The sequence below is a fragment of the Leopardus geoffroyi genome, chromosome B4, assembly GCF_018350155.1.
Source record: "Leopardus geoffroyi isolate Oge1 chromosome B4, O.geoffroyi_Oge1_pat1.0, whole genome shotgun sequence".
NCBI classification, from domain to species: domain Eukaryota; kingdom Metazoa; phylum Chordata; class Mammalia; order Carnivora; family Felidae; genus Leopardus; species Leopardus geoffroyi.
This window is the reverse complement of record NC_059341.1, coordinates 86676671-86691611: the sequence shown is the minus strand read 5'-3', so window position 1 is coordinate 86691611 and position 14941 is coordinate 86676671. Positions and strand designations below refer to the sequence as shown.

At 37.8% G+C, this 14941-nt stretch overlaps 1 pseudogene; it reads left to right on the top strand.

The window, feature by feature from the left end:
* The window catches only part of LOC123591864, a 45776-nt pseudogene that overhangs the window by 14303 nt on the left and 16532 nt on the right, over nucleotides 1-14941 (top strand).

Here is a 14941-nt window from a genome sequence, read left to right as displayed (position 1 = left end):
ACTACTTTTTTCTTCTAAAAACAGGGAATAGGCTACAACTAACTTGCTGGGGAACTAAGGAATTAGCATGAGCAAACTGTTAGTTATTACTGTCAACTTTATGATTAACAATGGCATGAATTATTGTTAATAATATTCTGGTTTTGAGATGAAAGTTTAGTGAAATAACAGGTTTTATTTTTTTCTGTTCAATTTTGTCTATATAACTAATGTTAATTCTACTGTTCAAGGTTCAAAAAACAATAGCAGCTAATTCCTCTTTAAATTTGTCTGAGAAGCATTTATTAGAATAAAGATGACAGTTTTAACTCAATATCTGTCAAACCAAATCATTACTGTAATAACCTTATAAATACTTATGACCTAACTTTCATGTATACTTTGAGCAATATCCTCAAGAGTGAAAATTAATTTATTGACAATATTGTTTTTCCATTTATAATAAATGTACAGCTTTTTAAAGCCACATGCAATGGCAACATTCATCAGGGAGTAGCATGAGGCCTACAATCGCAAGTGGCAGTCTTGCAATTCATATAAGACTATATATTTATTCTACAAAAATATACTGAGTATACAGAATGGACCACGTGTTATGTTAAGTCCTGGAAGCTGAGAGATAAAGGCACTCTTTATCCCTGAAGATCTCAGAAAAAATAAACTGGAAGTAATGATAAAGGCTTTAATAGTAATATTAATGTGAGATGTGGATGGACATAAACAGCTACAATTAACTTCCCTAGGTTAGATAACATCTCATGTTTATTTGCACTGTATAAAAAGGATGTACTTTTCAGATGAGATGACAATTATATTGAGCCTTATAAAAACTTTACCTCGACTTAGAATAAGGAGCTAAAATATATGCAGATTATATTAGTAACTGCTCTCACCTCCTACCCTCTACCATTTTTTCCTGACCCAATGAAGGTAAATCAATGAGGCAAAATATGCTCTTATGTTTATGAACGTCCCTGTTTGAAACTGAAATCCAATTGCAATGACCCTTTCTACAGAAATGCTGGTTACCTTTATTCAAGTTTAAGACAATCTTAAAAACAGTTGTACCACTGGCTCTGATTTCAACTCAACTATTAGGAATTATTTACTAATGTGAGGAATTCAAAGCTGAGTCAACCATAGTCCATGGTTCACAGTATGATTTATAGGCATGTCCACAACAAGATAACTAGAAAGAACACAACATTCTACAATAAAGATAAAGATGTCCTGTGGTATATTTAGAGATAGAGGATGGTTTATTCCAAATGAGGATCCTGGAGAAATTTTCACCGAAGAGTAGACATTGAAACAGAATGAGTGGAGATAGGCTATGCACATAGCAAGAACGAGGGCAGAAATACTAAAATCTTGGGGCACCTGGGTGGCTCAGTCATTAAGTGTCCTACTTCGGCTCAGGTCATGATCTCACAATTCATGGGTTCGAGCCCTGCATCGGGCTCTATGCTGTAAAGTGTGGACCTGGAGCCTGTTTCAGATTCTGTCTCCCTCTCTCTGTGCCCCTCCCCCCAAAAAATAAACATTAAAAAAATTTAAAAGAAACACTAAAATCTTACTAATAGAATTCTATCCAAAGAAAACTATAAATAGAAAGAATTTAGCAATGCTATCTTATTTTACTCAGAATATACATTTTCACTAGATACAAATTTATAATTTTACAGGTAAAAGAAAAGTATAAATATACAAAACATACAAGTGTGTGTGTGTGTGTATATATATATATATTATATATATATATTATATTATATATATACACAATAATGTTTACAATAATAAGAATGTTACCAAACAGATATGCCAAATGTGTAGCACTTAATTACATACTATCATAATAGCCAAAAAAATTATCTTCTAAGAATGCAGAAATAAGTTAAATACAGAGTAGGTATTAGATTTGAGTAACTTAATAAAGAAACACAGGCCATATTTGAAAATATTGCAAGTATTTGTTTCTGATCAACTAATTCACCTTGTATGCAAGACTAATAACAATGTTTCTTGTGGGTGTGGTTTTAATTATAACCTTAAACTTCCAAGGTATTAAAAATATACTAGCTTCTAATATATCCATCATTATAGTTGGAGAACAATAGTGTTACAGACTACATGCTACTCCTAATTCTAATTTACAGTACTATGTTTGACTAAAAGTTAAGATTTTTCTTTTCAGTCACCTCAAACAATGATGGGAAAATAAGATTACTAAAAGTATTTCACTCATAACATGTTATGAAGCAGTCTACTGCATAATATACATGTAAGTTAAACAGTTAAAGCCAGCTGATACCATGTAAACAGGAAAAAATAGTTTAACTGGATATTTTTCATTGAATTCAACTTTGTTGACTATCTCACATGTGTAGGTGATGTAGACTTTTAATATATTTTTTCCACAAAAAAAAGGCAAGTTATTTTTTCCTCAAGTATTATACAGCCTATATTATTAGTTTTATTAAAATTAATGTTACCCCTTAGCCTGGAATCCACACAATTTGTAGTTAATTAAGAATGTCTAGAAATTTCGCATACAAATTGCCAAGTTTCCTAGAGAATATAGCCATAAAAAATAAGAAAAAATTTTGGTTTTTTCTATTTACTCAATAAATGATAAAGATTGAATAACAAAATATTTTCAGAACTCCAAAATCCATGTTAATAATTTCAATGTATAGACAATATCCTTGACTGCTTATTTTTGAGGCATTCTATAATATGGTTTAAAAGTGGAATCCAGTTGAATTCATGGTGTTTAAATGCCTAGTCATTGAAAGAACTACTGGTAATATTTTTAAATTTTCGGTTAAAGGAGATCCAAACGTCTTGGGTAAACATGGAGAATTTTGAAGAGACAAGAGGTCTCCTTGGAGTTGAAGACTACCTGTTCTCAACCATTTCTCCCTGAGATCCTAGGTATTTGTAATCCCACTCTGGTGGGAGGATAATAGACCCACATAATTAAGAAAAAAAATCCTCTGGGAGGAGAAAAAAGTGGAACAGGCAGGACTGCTACTGCATTGAGTAGAGAACAGGACGGTTATTTTGGGGTAGAGAGCTCACCTAATCCATTCAGCAGACAGACTTTACTCTGAAAATGTGACAGTGTGAGCAAAGCCAGGTCTTTTTGGTTTTGCTTTTTGTTTTTAATATTAGGATTTAAGTCAGTTGGGCATGGGGTGTCATTTGGCGCAACATCATCCCAAAGTGGGGGGGGTCTATATTATTTCACATCTTGAAACACTCCTGTAGTATGAGCAACATTTCACACTAGGGGTGGAAGAAATGCTCTGAGTGGGAAGCCTGCCCCAGGACTTCATCTTGCATTTGTGGTTGTAAGTTCCAACTGCTGCAGCAGGTATAGGACCTGACCAACAGTGCAGCAGCAAACAAATTTCTTAAGTGCTAATGGGATTCAGCTCTAGAACTTTACTACAGTGTGAGAAGTTCAATGACTCTTTGACAAAGAGGCTCATTCTAGAATAAGCAGCTTCTAGAAAAAACTGAGGAATCCTGAGTTCCTTTCTCAAGGGACCCATACAATTAAGACTCACATAGTTAATTATGATGTTCCTTTCTCATCAAGGTCAGATAAAAAACAGCAGGGATATCTTTTGGGACACAACGAAGCACCACACATTTCTGGACTTATTAGGAGAAGAGATAAAAACAGGAAAATTGCACTGATCACTGCATTTTGAGACTCCTTGGGTGGGGGTGGAGGCATTTTCCTTACCCCAATTTGTTAACCAAAACATTCTAAACTACTAAAATATGGTTTTAGAGTTAGAACTAGTCACAGATGAAACACAATAGTCAGTCAAGTTAATGGTAGAAAAGACACTGTAATTATGTACAGGAGCCCCACAAAGACATGAGACTCCAAAAAGACAGCAAGCAATTGAGCCTTATATACTATACCATCCTGAGCTAAGGAAAGGGAGAGGGAGTCTGGGCACTACAAAAGCTAAGAAGGCAGATCACAGGAAGATGAGACAAAGAAATATTTGGTAAAGAAAATTTTTCCTGCCACACAAGAAATATCACTATGAGTAGGGTAATAAAATAACCGAAGTCAGAACAGAGAGCAAGTAACAATCTCCAGAAAAACACCTCCTGAAGGGCCAGGCCCTGGACAGTGTATGATCCTCCTTTAATATAGCAGTGCTCACAGGTACAGGCACACAGCAAGCTTTTAAAATGCATAAGGGGGGGCGCCTGGGTGGCGCAGTCGGTTAAGCGGCCGACTTCAGCCAGGTCACGATCTCGCGGTCCGTGAGTTCGAGCCCCGCGTCGGGCTCTGGGCTGATGGCTCAGAGCCTGGAGCCTGTTTCCGATTCTGTGTCTCCCTCTCTCTCTGCCCCTCCCCCGTTCATGCTCTGTCTCTCTCTGTCCCCAAAATAAATAAACGTTGAAAAAAAAATTAAAAAAAAAATGCATAAGGGACATAAAACTAGACAAAATGAAGAAACGGAAGAATTCTCCTCAAAAGAAATTCCAAGAAGTAGCGACAGCTAACGAATTGATCAAAACCGATTTAAGCAATATAACTGAACAAAAAATTAGAATAATAGTCATAAAGTTAATTGCTGGGCTTGAAAAAAGCATAGAGGACAGCAGAGAATCTATTGCTACAGAGAACAAGGGACTAAAAATTAGTCATGATGAATTAAAAAATGCTATAAATGATGCAAAATAAAATGGAGGTGACCACAGCACAGATTGAGAGGCAGAGGGAAGAATAGGTGAATTAGAAGATAAAATTATGGAAAAAGAGGAAGCTGAGAAAAAGAGAGATAAAAAAATCCAGGAGTACGAGGGGAGAATTAGAGAACTAAGTGATGCAATCAAACAGAACAATATCCATATCATAGGAATTTCAGAAGAAGAAGAAGAGAGAGAAAGGGGCTGAAGGTGTACTTGAACAAATCATAGCTGAGAACTTCCCTGATCTGGGGAAGGAAACAGGCATTGAAATCCAAGAGGCACAGAGAACTCCCTATAGATGTAACCTGAATCGATCTTCTGCATGATATATCAGAGTCAAACTGGCAAAATCAAGGATAAAGAGAGAATTCTGAAAGCAGCTAGGGATAAACGGGCCTTAACATACAAAGGGAGACACATAAGGGTAGTAGTAGACCTATCTACTGAAACTTGGCAGGCCAGAAAGTAATGGCAGGAAATCCTCAATATGATGAACAGGAAAAATATGCAGCCAAGAATCCTTTACACAGCAAGTCTATCATTCAGAATGGAAAGAAAAATAAAGGTTTTCCCAAACAAACAGAAATGTAAGGAATTCATCACCACTAAACCAGCCCTACAAGAGATCCAAAGGGGGACTCTGTAAGTGAAATGTTGCAAGGACCACAAAGTACCAGAGACATCACTACAGGCATGAAACCTACAGATAACATAATGACTCTGAACCCAGACCTTTCAATAATAACACTGAATGTAAATGGACTAAATGCTCCAATCAAAAGACATGGGGTATCAGAATGGATAAAAAAACAAGACCCATCTATATGCTGTCTACAAGAGACTCATTTTAGACCTGAGGACACCTTCAGATTGAAAGTAAGGAGATGGAGAACTATCTATTATGCTACTGGAAGTCAAAAGAAAGCTGGAGTAGCCATACTTATATCAGACAAACTAGACTTTAAATTAAATGCTGTAACAAGAGATGAAGAAGGGTATTATATAGTAATTACAGGGTCTATCCATCAGGAAGAGCTAACAATTATAAATGTCTATGCACTGAATTCGGTAGCACCCAAATATATAAAACAATTAATCACAAACATAAGCAACCTTATTGATAAGAATGTGGTAACTGCAGGGACTTTAATACTCCACTTACAACAACAGATAGATCATCTAGACACAGGATCAATAAAGAAACAAGGCTCCTGAAAGATACATTGGATCAGATGGCCTTGACAGATATATTTAGAACTCTGCATCCCAAAGCAACAGAATATACTTTCTTCTCAAGTGCACTACAACATTCTCCAAGATAGATCAGATACTGGGTCACAAAGCAGCCCTTCATAAGTATACAAGAATTGAGATCATACCATGCATACTTTCCGACCACAATGCTATGAAACTTGAAATCAGCCACAGGAAAAAGTCTGGAAAACCTCCAAAAGCATGGAGGTTAAAGAACACCCTCCTAAAGAATGAATGGGTCAACCAGACAATTAGAGAAGAAATTAAGAAATACATGGAAACAAATGAAAATGAAAATACAACAATCCAAATGCTTTGGGATGCAGCAAAGGCAGTCCTGAGAGGAAAATACATTGCAATCCAGGCCTATCTCAAGAAACAAGAAAAATCCCAAATACAAAATATAACAGCAAACCTAAAGGAAATAGAAGCAGAACAGCAAAGACACCCCAAACCCAGCAGAAGAAGAGAAAAAATAAAGATCAGAGCAGAAATAAACAATATAGAATCTAAAACAAACAGTAGAGCAGATCAATGAAACCAAGAGTTGGTTTTTTGAAAAAATAAACAAAATTGATAAATCTCTAGCCAGGCTTCTCAAAAAGAAAAGGGAGACGACCCAAATAGATAAAATCATGAATGAAAATGGAATTATGACAACCAATCCCTCAGAAATACAAGCAATTTTCAGGGAACACTACAAAAAATTATATGGCAACACACTGGACAACCTGGAAGAAATGGACAAATTCCTAAATACCCACACACTTCCAAAACTCAAATGGGAAAAAATAGAAAATTTGAACACACCCATAACTAGTGAAGAAATTGAATCAGTTACCAAAATCTTCCAACAAATAAGAGTCCAGGACCAGATGGCTTCCCTGGGGAATTCTACCAGAAATTTAAAGCAGAGATAATACCTATTCTTCTCAAGCTGTTCCAAAAAATAGAAAGGGAAGGAAAACTTCCAGACTCATTCTATGAAGTCAGCATTACTTTGATTCCTAAACCAGACAGAGACCCAGCAAAAAAGAGAACTACAGGCCAATATCCCTGATGAATATGGATGCAAAAATTTTCAACAAGATACTAGCAAATCAAATTCAACAGCTTATAAAAAGAATTATTCACCATGATCAAGTGGGATTCATTCCTGTGCTACAGGGCTGGTTCAATATTTGCAAATCAATCAATGTGATACATCACATTAATAAAATAAAAGATAAGAACCATATGATCCTGTCAATCAATGCAGAAAATGCATTTGACAAAATACCGCATCCTTTCTTAATAAAATCCCTTGAGAAAGTTGGGATAGAAGGAACATATTTAAACATCATGAAAGTCATTTATGAAAAGCTCAGAGCCAATATCATCCTCAATGGGGAAAAACTGAGAGCTTTCCCCCTGAGATCAGGAACACAACAGGGATGTCCACTCTCACCACTGTTGTTTAATATAGTGTTGGAAGTTCTAGTATCACCCATCAGACAACAAAGGGAAATCAAAGCCATCGAAATTGGCAAAGATGAAGTCAAGCTTTCACTTTTTGCAGATGACATGATATTATACATGGAAAACCCAACAGACTCCATCAAAAGTCTGCTACAACTGAAACATGAATTCAGCAAAGTCGCAGGATACAAAATCAATGTACAGAAATCAGTTGCATTCTTATACACTAATAATGAAGCAACCCAAAGACAAATAAAAGAACTGATACCATTCACAATTGCACCAAGAATCATAATATACCTAGGAATCAACCTAACCAAAGATGTAAAAGATCTGTATGCTGAAAACTATAGAAAGCTTATGAAGGAAATCGAAGCAGATACAAAGAAATGGAAAAACATTCCATGCTCGTGGACTGGAAGAATAAATATTGTTAAAATGTCAATACTACCCAAAGCTATCTACACATTCAATGCAATCCCAGTCAAAATTGCACCAGCATTCTTCTTGAAGCTAGAACAAGCAATCCTAAAATTCGAATGGAACCACAAAAGGCCCCGAATAGCCACAGTAATTTTGAGGAAGAAGACCAAAGCAGGAGGCATCACAATCCCAGACTTTAGCTTCTACTACAAAGCTGTAATCATCGAGACAGTATGGTATTGGCACATAAACAGACACATAGACCAATGGAATAGAATAGAGACTCCAGAATTGGACCCACAAAAGTATGGCCAACTAATCTTTGACAAAACAGGAAAGAATATCCAATGAAAAAAGACAGTCTCTTTAACAAATGGTGCTGGGAGAACTGGACAGCAACATGCAGAAGAATGAATCAACAGCATTTCCTTACACCATTCACAAAAACAAACTCAAAATGGATGAAGGACCTGAATGTGAGACAGGAAACCATAAAAACCCTAGAGGAGAAAGCAGGAAAAACCTCTCTGTCCTCAGCCGCAGCAATTTCTTACTTGACACATCTCCAAAGGCAAAAGAATTAAAAGCAAAAATGAACCATTGGGACCTCAACAAGATAAAAGTTTTTGCACTGCAAAGGAAACAATCAACAAAACTAAAAGGCAACTGACAGAATGGGAAAAGATATTTGCAAATGACATATTGCACAAAGAGCTAGTATCCCAAATCTATAAAGAACTCATCAAACTCCATACCAAAAAAACAGAAATCCAGTGAAGAAATGGACAGAAGGCATGAATAGAAACTTCTCTAAAGAAGACATCCAGATGGCCAACAGGCACATGAAAAGATGCTCAACATCGCTCCTCATCAGGGAAATACAAATCAAACCCACACTGAGATACCACCTCACGCCAGTCAGAGTGGCTAAAATGAACAAATCAGGGGACTATAGATGCTGGAGAGAATTTGGAGAAAGGAGAACCCTCTTGCACGGTTGGTGGGAATGCAAACTGGTGCAGCTGCTCTGGAAGGCAGTGTGGAAGCTCCTGAAAAAATTAAAAATAGATCTACCCTATGACCCAGCAATAGCACTGTTAGGAATTTACCCAAGGGATACAGGAGTGCTGATGCATAGGGGCACTTGTACCCCAATGTTTATAGCAGCACTTTCAACAATAGCCAAATATGGAAAGAGCCTAAATGTCCATCAACTGATGAATGGATAAAGAAGATATGGTTTATACATACAATGGAATACTACTTGGCAATGAGAAAGAATGAAATCTGGCCATTTGTAGCAATGTGGATGGAACCGGAGAGTATTACGCTAAGTGAAATAAATCAGGCAGAGAAAGACAGATATCACAGGTTTTCACTCATATGTGGATCCTGAGAAACTTAACAGAAGTACATGGCGGTGGCGGGGGGGGGGGGGGAGGAAGTTACAGAGAGGGAAGGAGGCAAACCATAAGAGACTTTTTAAATACTGAGAACAAACTGAGGGCTAATGGGAGGTGGGGAAGAGGGGAAAGTGGGTCATGGGCATTGAGGAGGGCACCTGTTGGCATGAGCACTGAGTGTTGTATGGAAACCAATTTGGCAATAAATTATTTTTAATATAAAAAATAAAAGAGGGGCGCCTGGGTGGCGCAGTCAGTTAAGCGTCCGACTTCAGCCAGGTCACGATCTCGCGGTCCGTGAGTTCGAGCCCCGCGTCGGGCTCTGGGCTGATGGCTCAGAGCCTGGAGCCTGTTTCCGATTCTGTGTCTCCCTCTCTCTCTGCCCCTCCCCCGTTCATGCTCTGTCTCTCTCTGTCCCAAAAATAAATAAACGTTGAAAAAAAAATTTTTAAAAAAAATTAAAAAAAAAATAAATAAAAGAAAAAATATGGTTTTAATCTTATAGGCTATATTGTGTTTTCACTATTGTTAATAACAAAATCATCCAACTTTTTTCTTTTCTTTTTTGCTGTCATACTCTCATGGGTACCAGTTGATTAATGACTAACTGGGGAATGGAAATGTTTCTAAAGATAGACATGCAAATAATATGCTTACTTCTAAGGATCAGAAACACATTAACAGAAGCAACTGTTGTATAAATATCATTATTTGTACTCATTATAATTGGAGAGGAAAAAGTGAATGCTTCCAAAATTTTTTATAATGTACTTAAAACCAAAGTAAGCATTAAAATAAAAGTTAACAATTTTCATAATGTAGAACAAGATACCAACAAACCGTTTCTTCTAAGTATACTTTTTGTGGTTCAGACAAAAACAATAACACTTTTGTCATTGTTTTTGTTATTAACTTATTTTATCTCTTTGGGCAAAAATATTTATCCACAACAGCAATCAGTTTTTCAGTGATGTGGACTGTTAGGAGTCACTAGGATAAACAGATAACCATTGTGGTTGCTGCCTTAGATATTTTTGAGGAAAGCAAATTTGATTTTTTCTCTGCATAAAGAATGACATTTGATGCACAGTATTTCCATTGTAGCCACTCCATAAAAGCAGGATAGATCACCCTAATCAAAATTTAGTTCAATGTTAGCATGCCACCAGATGCCATGTATTCACACAAATAAGGTGAAATAGGGTAAAAATAGTATTCATGACATAAGTCTTTCTGGGAAAAGCAGTGTGGCATCCAAGGGTGGTCCCAAAATGACTTTGGAGAATGGGGAAAGGAAATGGGGTCCTCTTTTATGGTGGTTAGGGTGGGCTTGGCTCGATGTTTCTCACAAACCTTGCATGGCTTGCATGATTTCAACTCACCATTGGTGCCAAAGGAGAAATCATCCAGGCTACCTCATACAATTAACCAGATGTGGAGGAGAAGGTGAACAGGAGTGGTAGGGCTTGAAAGCTGTCAGTCATAAAATATCACAAAAGGACTTGGATTCTTTATTATAATTCACCTCAATGCTTGATGACTAACATGTGCTAAGTTTCATTTAATTGAATTTTAACCTGTTTAACACAGGTATTGTCCTATGAGATATGTATCCTAGTGCTGACAGGGAGGTAAAAGTTCCAATATACGTATTGTTTAAGAACTTAACACATATTTTAAGAAGTAAAAGGAGTGCCCTGTTCACCGTCAATAATGTCTAAACTCAGGTGTTGATGAGGCCTTGCATCGTGATTTCAGTATGGGTAAAGACACGTGTGACTCTGAATTTTATTGTGCATATCTGTGAGTACAGTGTTTCCAAGAATTCTATTTCCTAAAGATAGCAACATTGGATAAAGAATTGTTATTGCTGCCACTGACTGGACCAGATGGCCAGACCATTGACAATGGCCAAAGAATCTATAAAAACATACAGATGGGGCCAATCTAGTGCTAAGATAACTGTCTGAAAATCAGTCAATGGTGCTAGCCTTTGGGTTCCATCACTGGTTAGAGATATTCCTATTAAGGGATGAAAACTAGCAGCTCCAGCAAACTCCATCATGTATGAGAATGTTGCTGCCATATGTAAAGTATAAAATTGCCTGCTATACTATTCATCCATTTAATCTCAACAGGCTGCCCAGGTAGAGGGGTGGGAGAAAGACTGACTTTCCATGGCATCATGTATGTGACAATGGACTAGAGACAAGAAGGTCATTCCTTTGCATCCAGAATATGTCAGAGGACCCAGATTTAGTTCTTCCTTGTAGGTACATTTTTCATTTCATGAGGAAGACTTTGGTGGCTGAACCAAGCATACATGGTGCTGCTTTCATGACCTAAGGCCTAATGAGCAGCTAGCTATAAGCATAGAACCTAGCTAAGCTCAGTATGCAGCCAACAACAGATGCTCTAAAGGTATGTACTGCAGACATCCATGGGAACTTTATATTCCGGAAGTCCAAAGGACATTTGTTGCCATCAGGGTCAATCCAGAATAGGCATTAGAGGATATTGCTAAAGCTTCCACAGTGAAGGAGGCCCCGGGAGACATTATGGGGAATGCCTATTGTATGGCAATTTGGATGGATTCTAGAGCCTTTAATAGTAAGATACCTCATTCAAAATGGGCTATTTGTAAGTAACAGCCTAAATGGATTTACGTAAAACTTATAAAATAAGAAGGCCTGAAAGATGTTTGGCTTGTGTTAACATTGCTATACTGAGTAGATAAATATTGTTTTGTTTCTTGACAGTGTCAGTGATGAAGCAACACTTGACTGATCAATAATTTTTAGGAATTTAAACAAGATGGTCGGGCTTTGTACTATGGGTGGGTCAACAGCACGTGTTTTGGTAAAACTCCTTTGTGATTTTTGTATGCCCTGAATGAATTTGCCAAAAGAATCCATGGAGAATGGTGTCACGGATGTGATGTCATACCTGTGCTCCTGGAGAAATCTGAATAGCGTTCAGTTCTTTCCTATAAAGATTGTACGAGATGGCAAGGCATTGAGGTACTCCATGGGTGAGCAGGTAAGGGTGCATTGTGTTTCTCTGAACTTAAAGGCAACCTGTAGCTAATAGACTATTGAAATAGGCAGGGAACAGAAAATATTAGCCAAATCCATAACTGCAAAGTGTTCACCAGTTTCGGATTGGATGGAGTCAGTATATTCAATAATATTGGACATGAGTATCTTAATGGGGGAAACCACATTATAAAAGTGGCTATAATCCATAATGAGTCTCCATTCATTCATTCCAAGTTTGAGATCAGGTAAAATGATGCTTTAAATTGAAGAAATGGTCAGGAAAACCATCCCTTGTCAAAATTTTGTATAATGGTTTTCAATCCTTAAGGCCTGTTTTAATTTATATTGAACCATATTAACTATTTTAACTGGGTTGGGGGTGGCAAATGGAGGTCCATGGCAGATCTCATTTTGTCAAGCTCGTTAATTAGTAACAGCTTAACTATTTAAATGTACCATTCTTTGGGTCAGAATGATCATGCACTACCCCATGATGGGTCATTGTAGAGTAATAGGTGTTATGGCCATGGGGAATTTTAGGAAAAGCAATAGTGCCAACAGTTAAGGTGAGACTTAAATTTGGTAACACCTCCAATTTAAATTTAAATTTAGTGGAAGCCCAGGTATGAATGTAACTTGAGCCCTGGTATCAGTTAAGACACTTAAGGTTTGCCAGTTGGTGCATTTCAGCCAATGTAAATTCCGAACCTACATTGTAGAGGCATAAAGGTCAATCAGTGCAATTTTATCTTTTTGTTGTTATAAATTACTTTAGTAAGTTTTGGGTTTCCAAAAAGGTCAAATTTTGGACTTTTATTTTAGTTTTTTGTTGCCTTCCTCTATATACAGGCAATGATTATAGCTTCTTCTCCTCCTCCTTCTTCCTGTTGTTATTGTTGTTACTCTCTTTCTCCTCCTCATCCTCTTCCTTCTCCTCCCTTATCATCATCATCACCATAGTTGAACAGACTGCCTTTGTAGTACTGGATTTATTACAGGGGACATTCTCCCTAACCTTCCAATATTTAGAAGTTTCTTCCTCCAAAGATTGTTAAATCAGTATCATCAGGGTTAGGGGTTTCCTTCATGGCAATAATAGCTTTATAGAGTTTAAGGATCCTGAATTCCAACCAAGTTTGAATGAACCCTGTGACTGTGCCACAGGGGTGCCTTGGGTATTTTCTCTAAAACCCAAAGGATCAGAATATCTCTTTTGGTCATAGAGGCATAGGCGGTAGTAACAGCAGAAGCATTTTGTAGGGTTCTATTAGGCCATTTGCTTTTAGAAATGTGATCTCAGCAAGCCACATGCTGACTATTCATCCACACAAGCAACCATCCAGTGTACCCATTTTTCCTCTGAGTAGTCTATCAAATGGGAGCCTATGTCTGGTTTAGACAAATAATCAGCAATCACAGGGTAAGAGTTGCTCTCATAACCCTAGCATCAATCATAACCTATACTGAATTGAGATATACAATTCAATCAAAGACACAAAGCCAGAACATTCAACTCAGGGTCACTTTAAGTAGGGCCAACTCCCATACTCCTGTCCTTAAATGTCCTGGTCTGGGCCAGGACACTTAACTCAGGGACACTTGAAGGAAGGCCAAGTTCCATACTCCTGTCCTAAATGTCACAGTCTGGATCAGGACACTCAACCTAGGGCCATTTGAAAGAGGGCCAATTCCCATACTCCTGTCCTTAAATGTCATAATCTGGGCCAAGACACTCAACTCAGGGCCATTTTAAAAAGAGCCAAGTAGCATATTCCTGTCATTAAATGTCATGGTCTGTGTCAGGACACTCACTCAGGGCCACTTTAAAGAGGGTCAAGTCCCATACTCCTGCTTAAATGTCATGGTCTGGGCCAGGACACTCAACTCAGGGCCACTTTAAAAAAGGCCAAGTCCCATATTCCTGTCATTAAATGTCATGGTCTGGGCCAGGACACTCAACTCAAGGCCACTTTAAACACAGCCAAGTCCCATATTCCTGTACCTGAAGGCCATAGTCTGGGTCAGGACACTCAACTGAGGGCCACTTTAAGAAGGACCAAGTCCCATATTCCTGTCTTTAAGTGTCACAGTCTGGGCCATGACACTCAACTCAAGGCCACTTTAAAAAGCATCAAGCCTCTTACTCCTATTCTAAATGTCTGGGCCAGGACACTCAACTCAGGACCATTTTAAGGAGGGCCAATTCCTAAACTCCTGTCCTTAAATGTCAATTATAAAAACTTCTAACATAAGTTTATTAAGTTACAAGAAGCTCAGTAGGACTCAACTACAGAGAAGCACAGCTAAAAGATCATGTTTGCCACTGGGCATCAAATCAAACTGAAAGAATAATGATGACTAGTGGCGGGGATCATTGCGTAGACAAACTGCTTACGGTTTTAGCCATGGCAGCCAATTCACAAAGACGGGATGGACACCCCATTTAGCATTTGGTTCAGGTTGAGATTAATGATCACACACACACACACACACACACACACACACACACACACACCAGGAAGGTATAAAAGAGGTTATCACTTAACATATTGAGGCTTTCTGGGGTATGAAAATTTTCCAAGATAGTCCAAAGGAGACTGGCTATACTTTCACAGGGAGCAGAGTTGGGGTGAGGATACG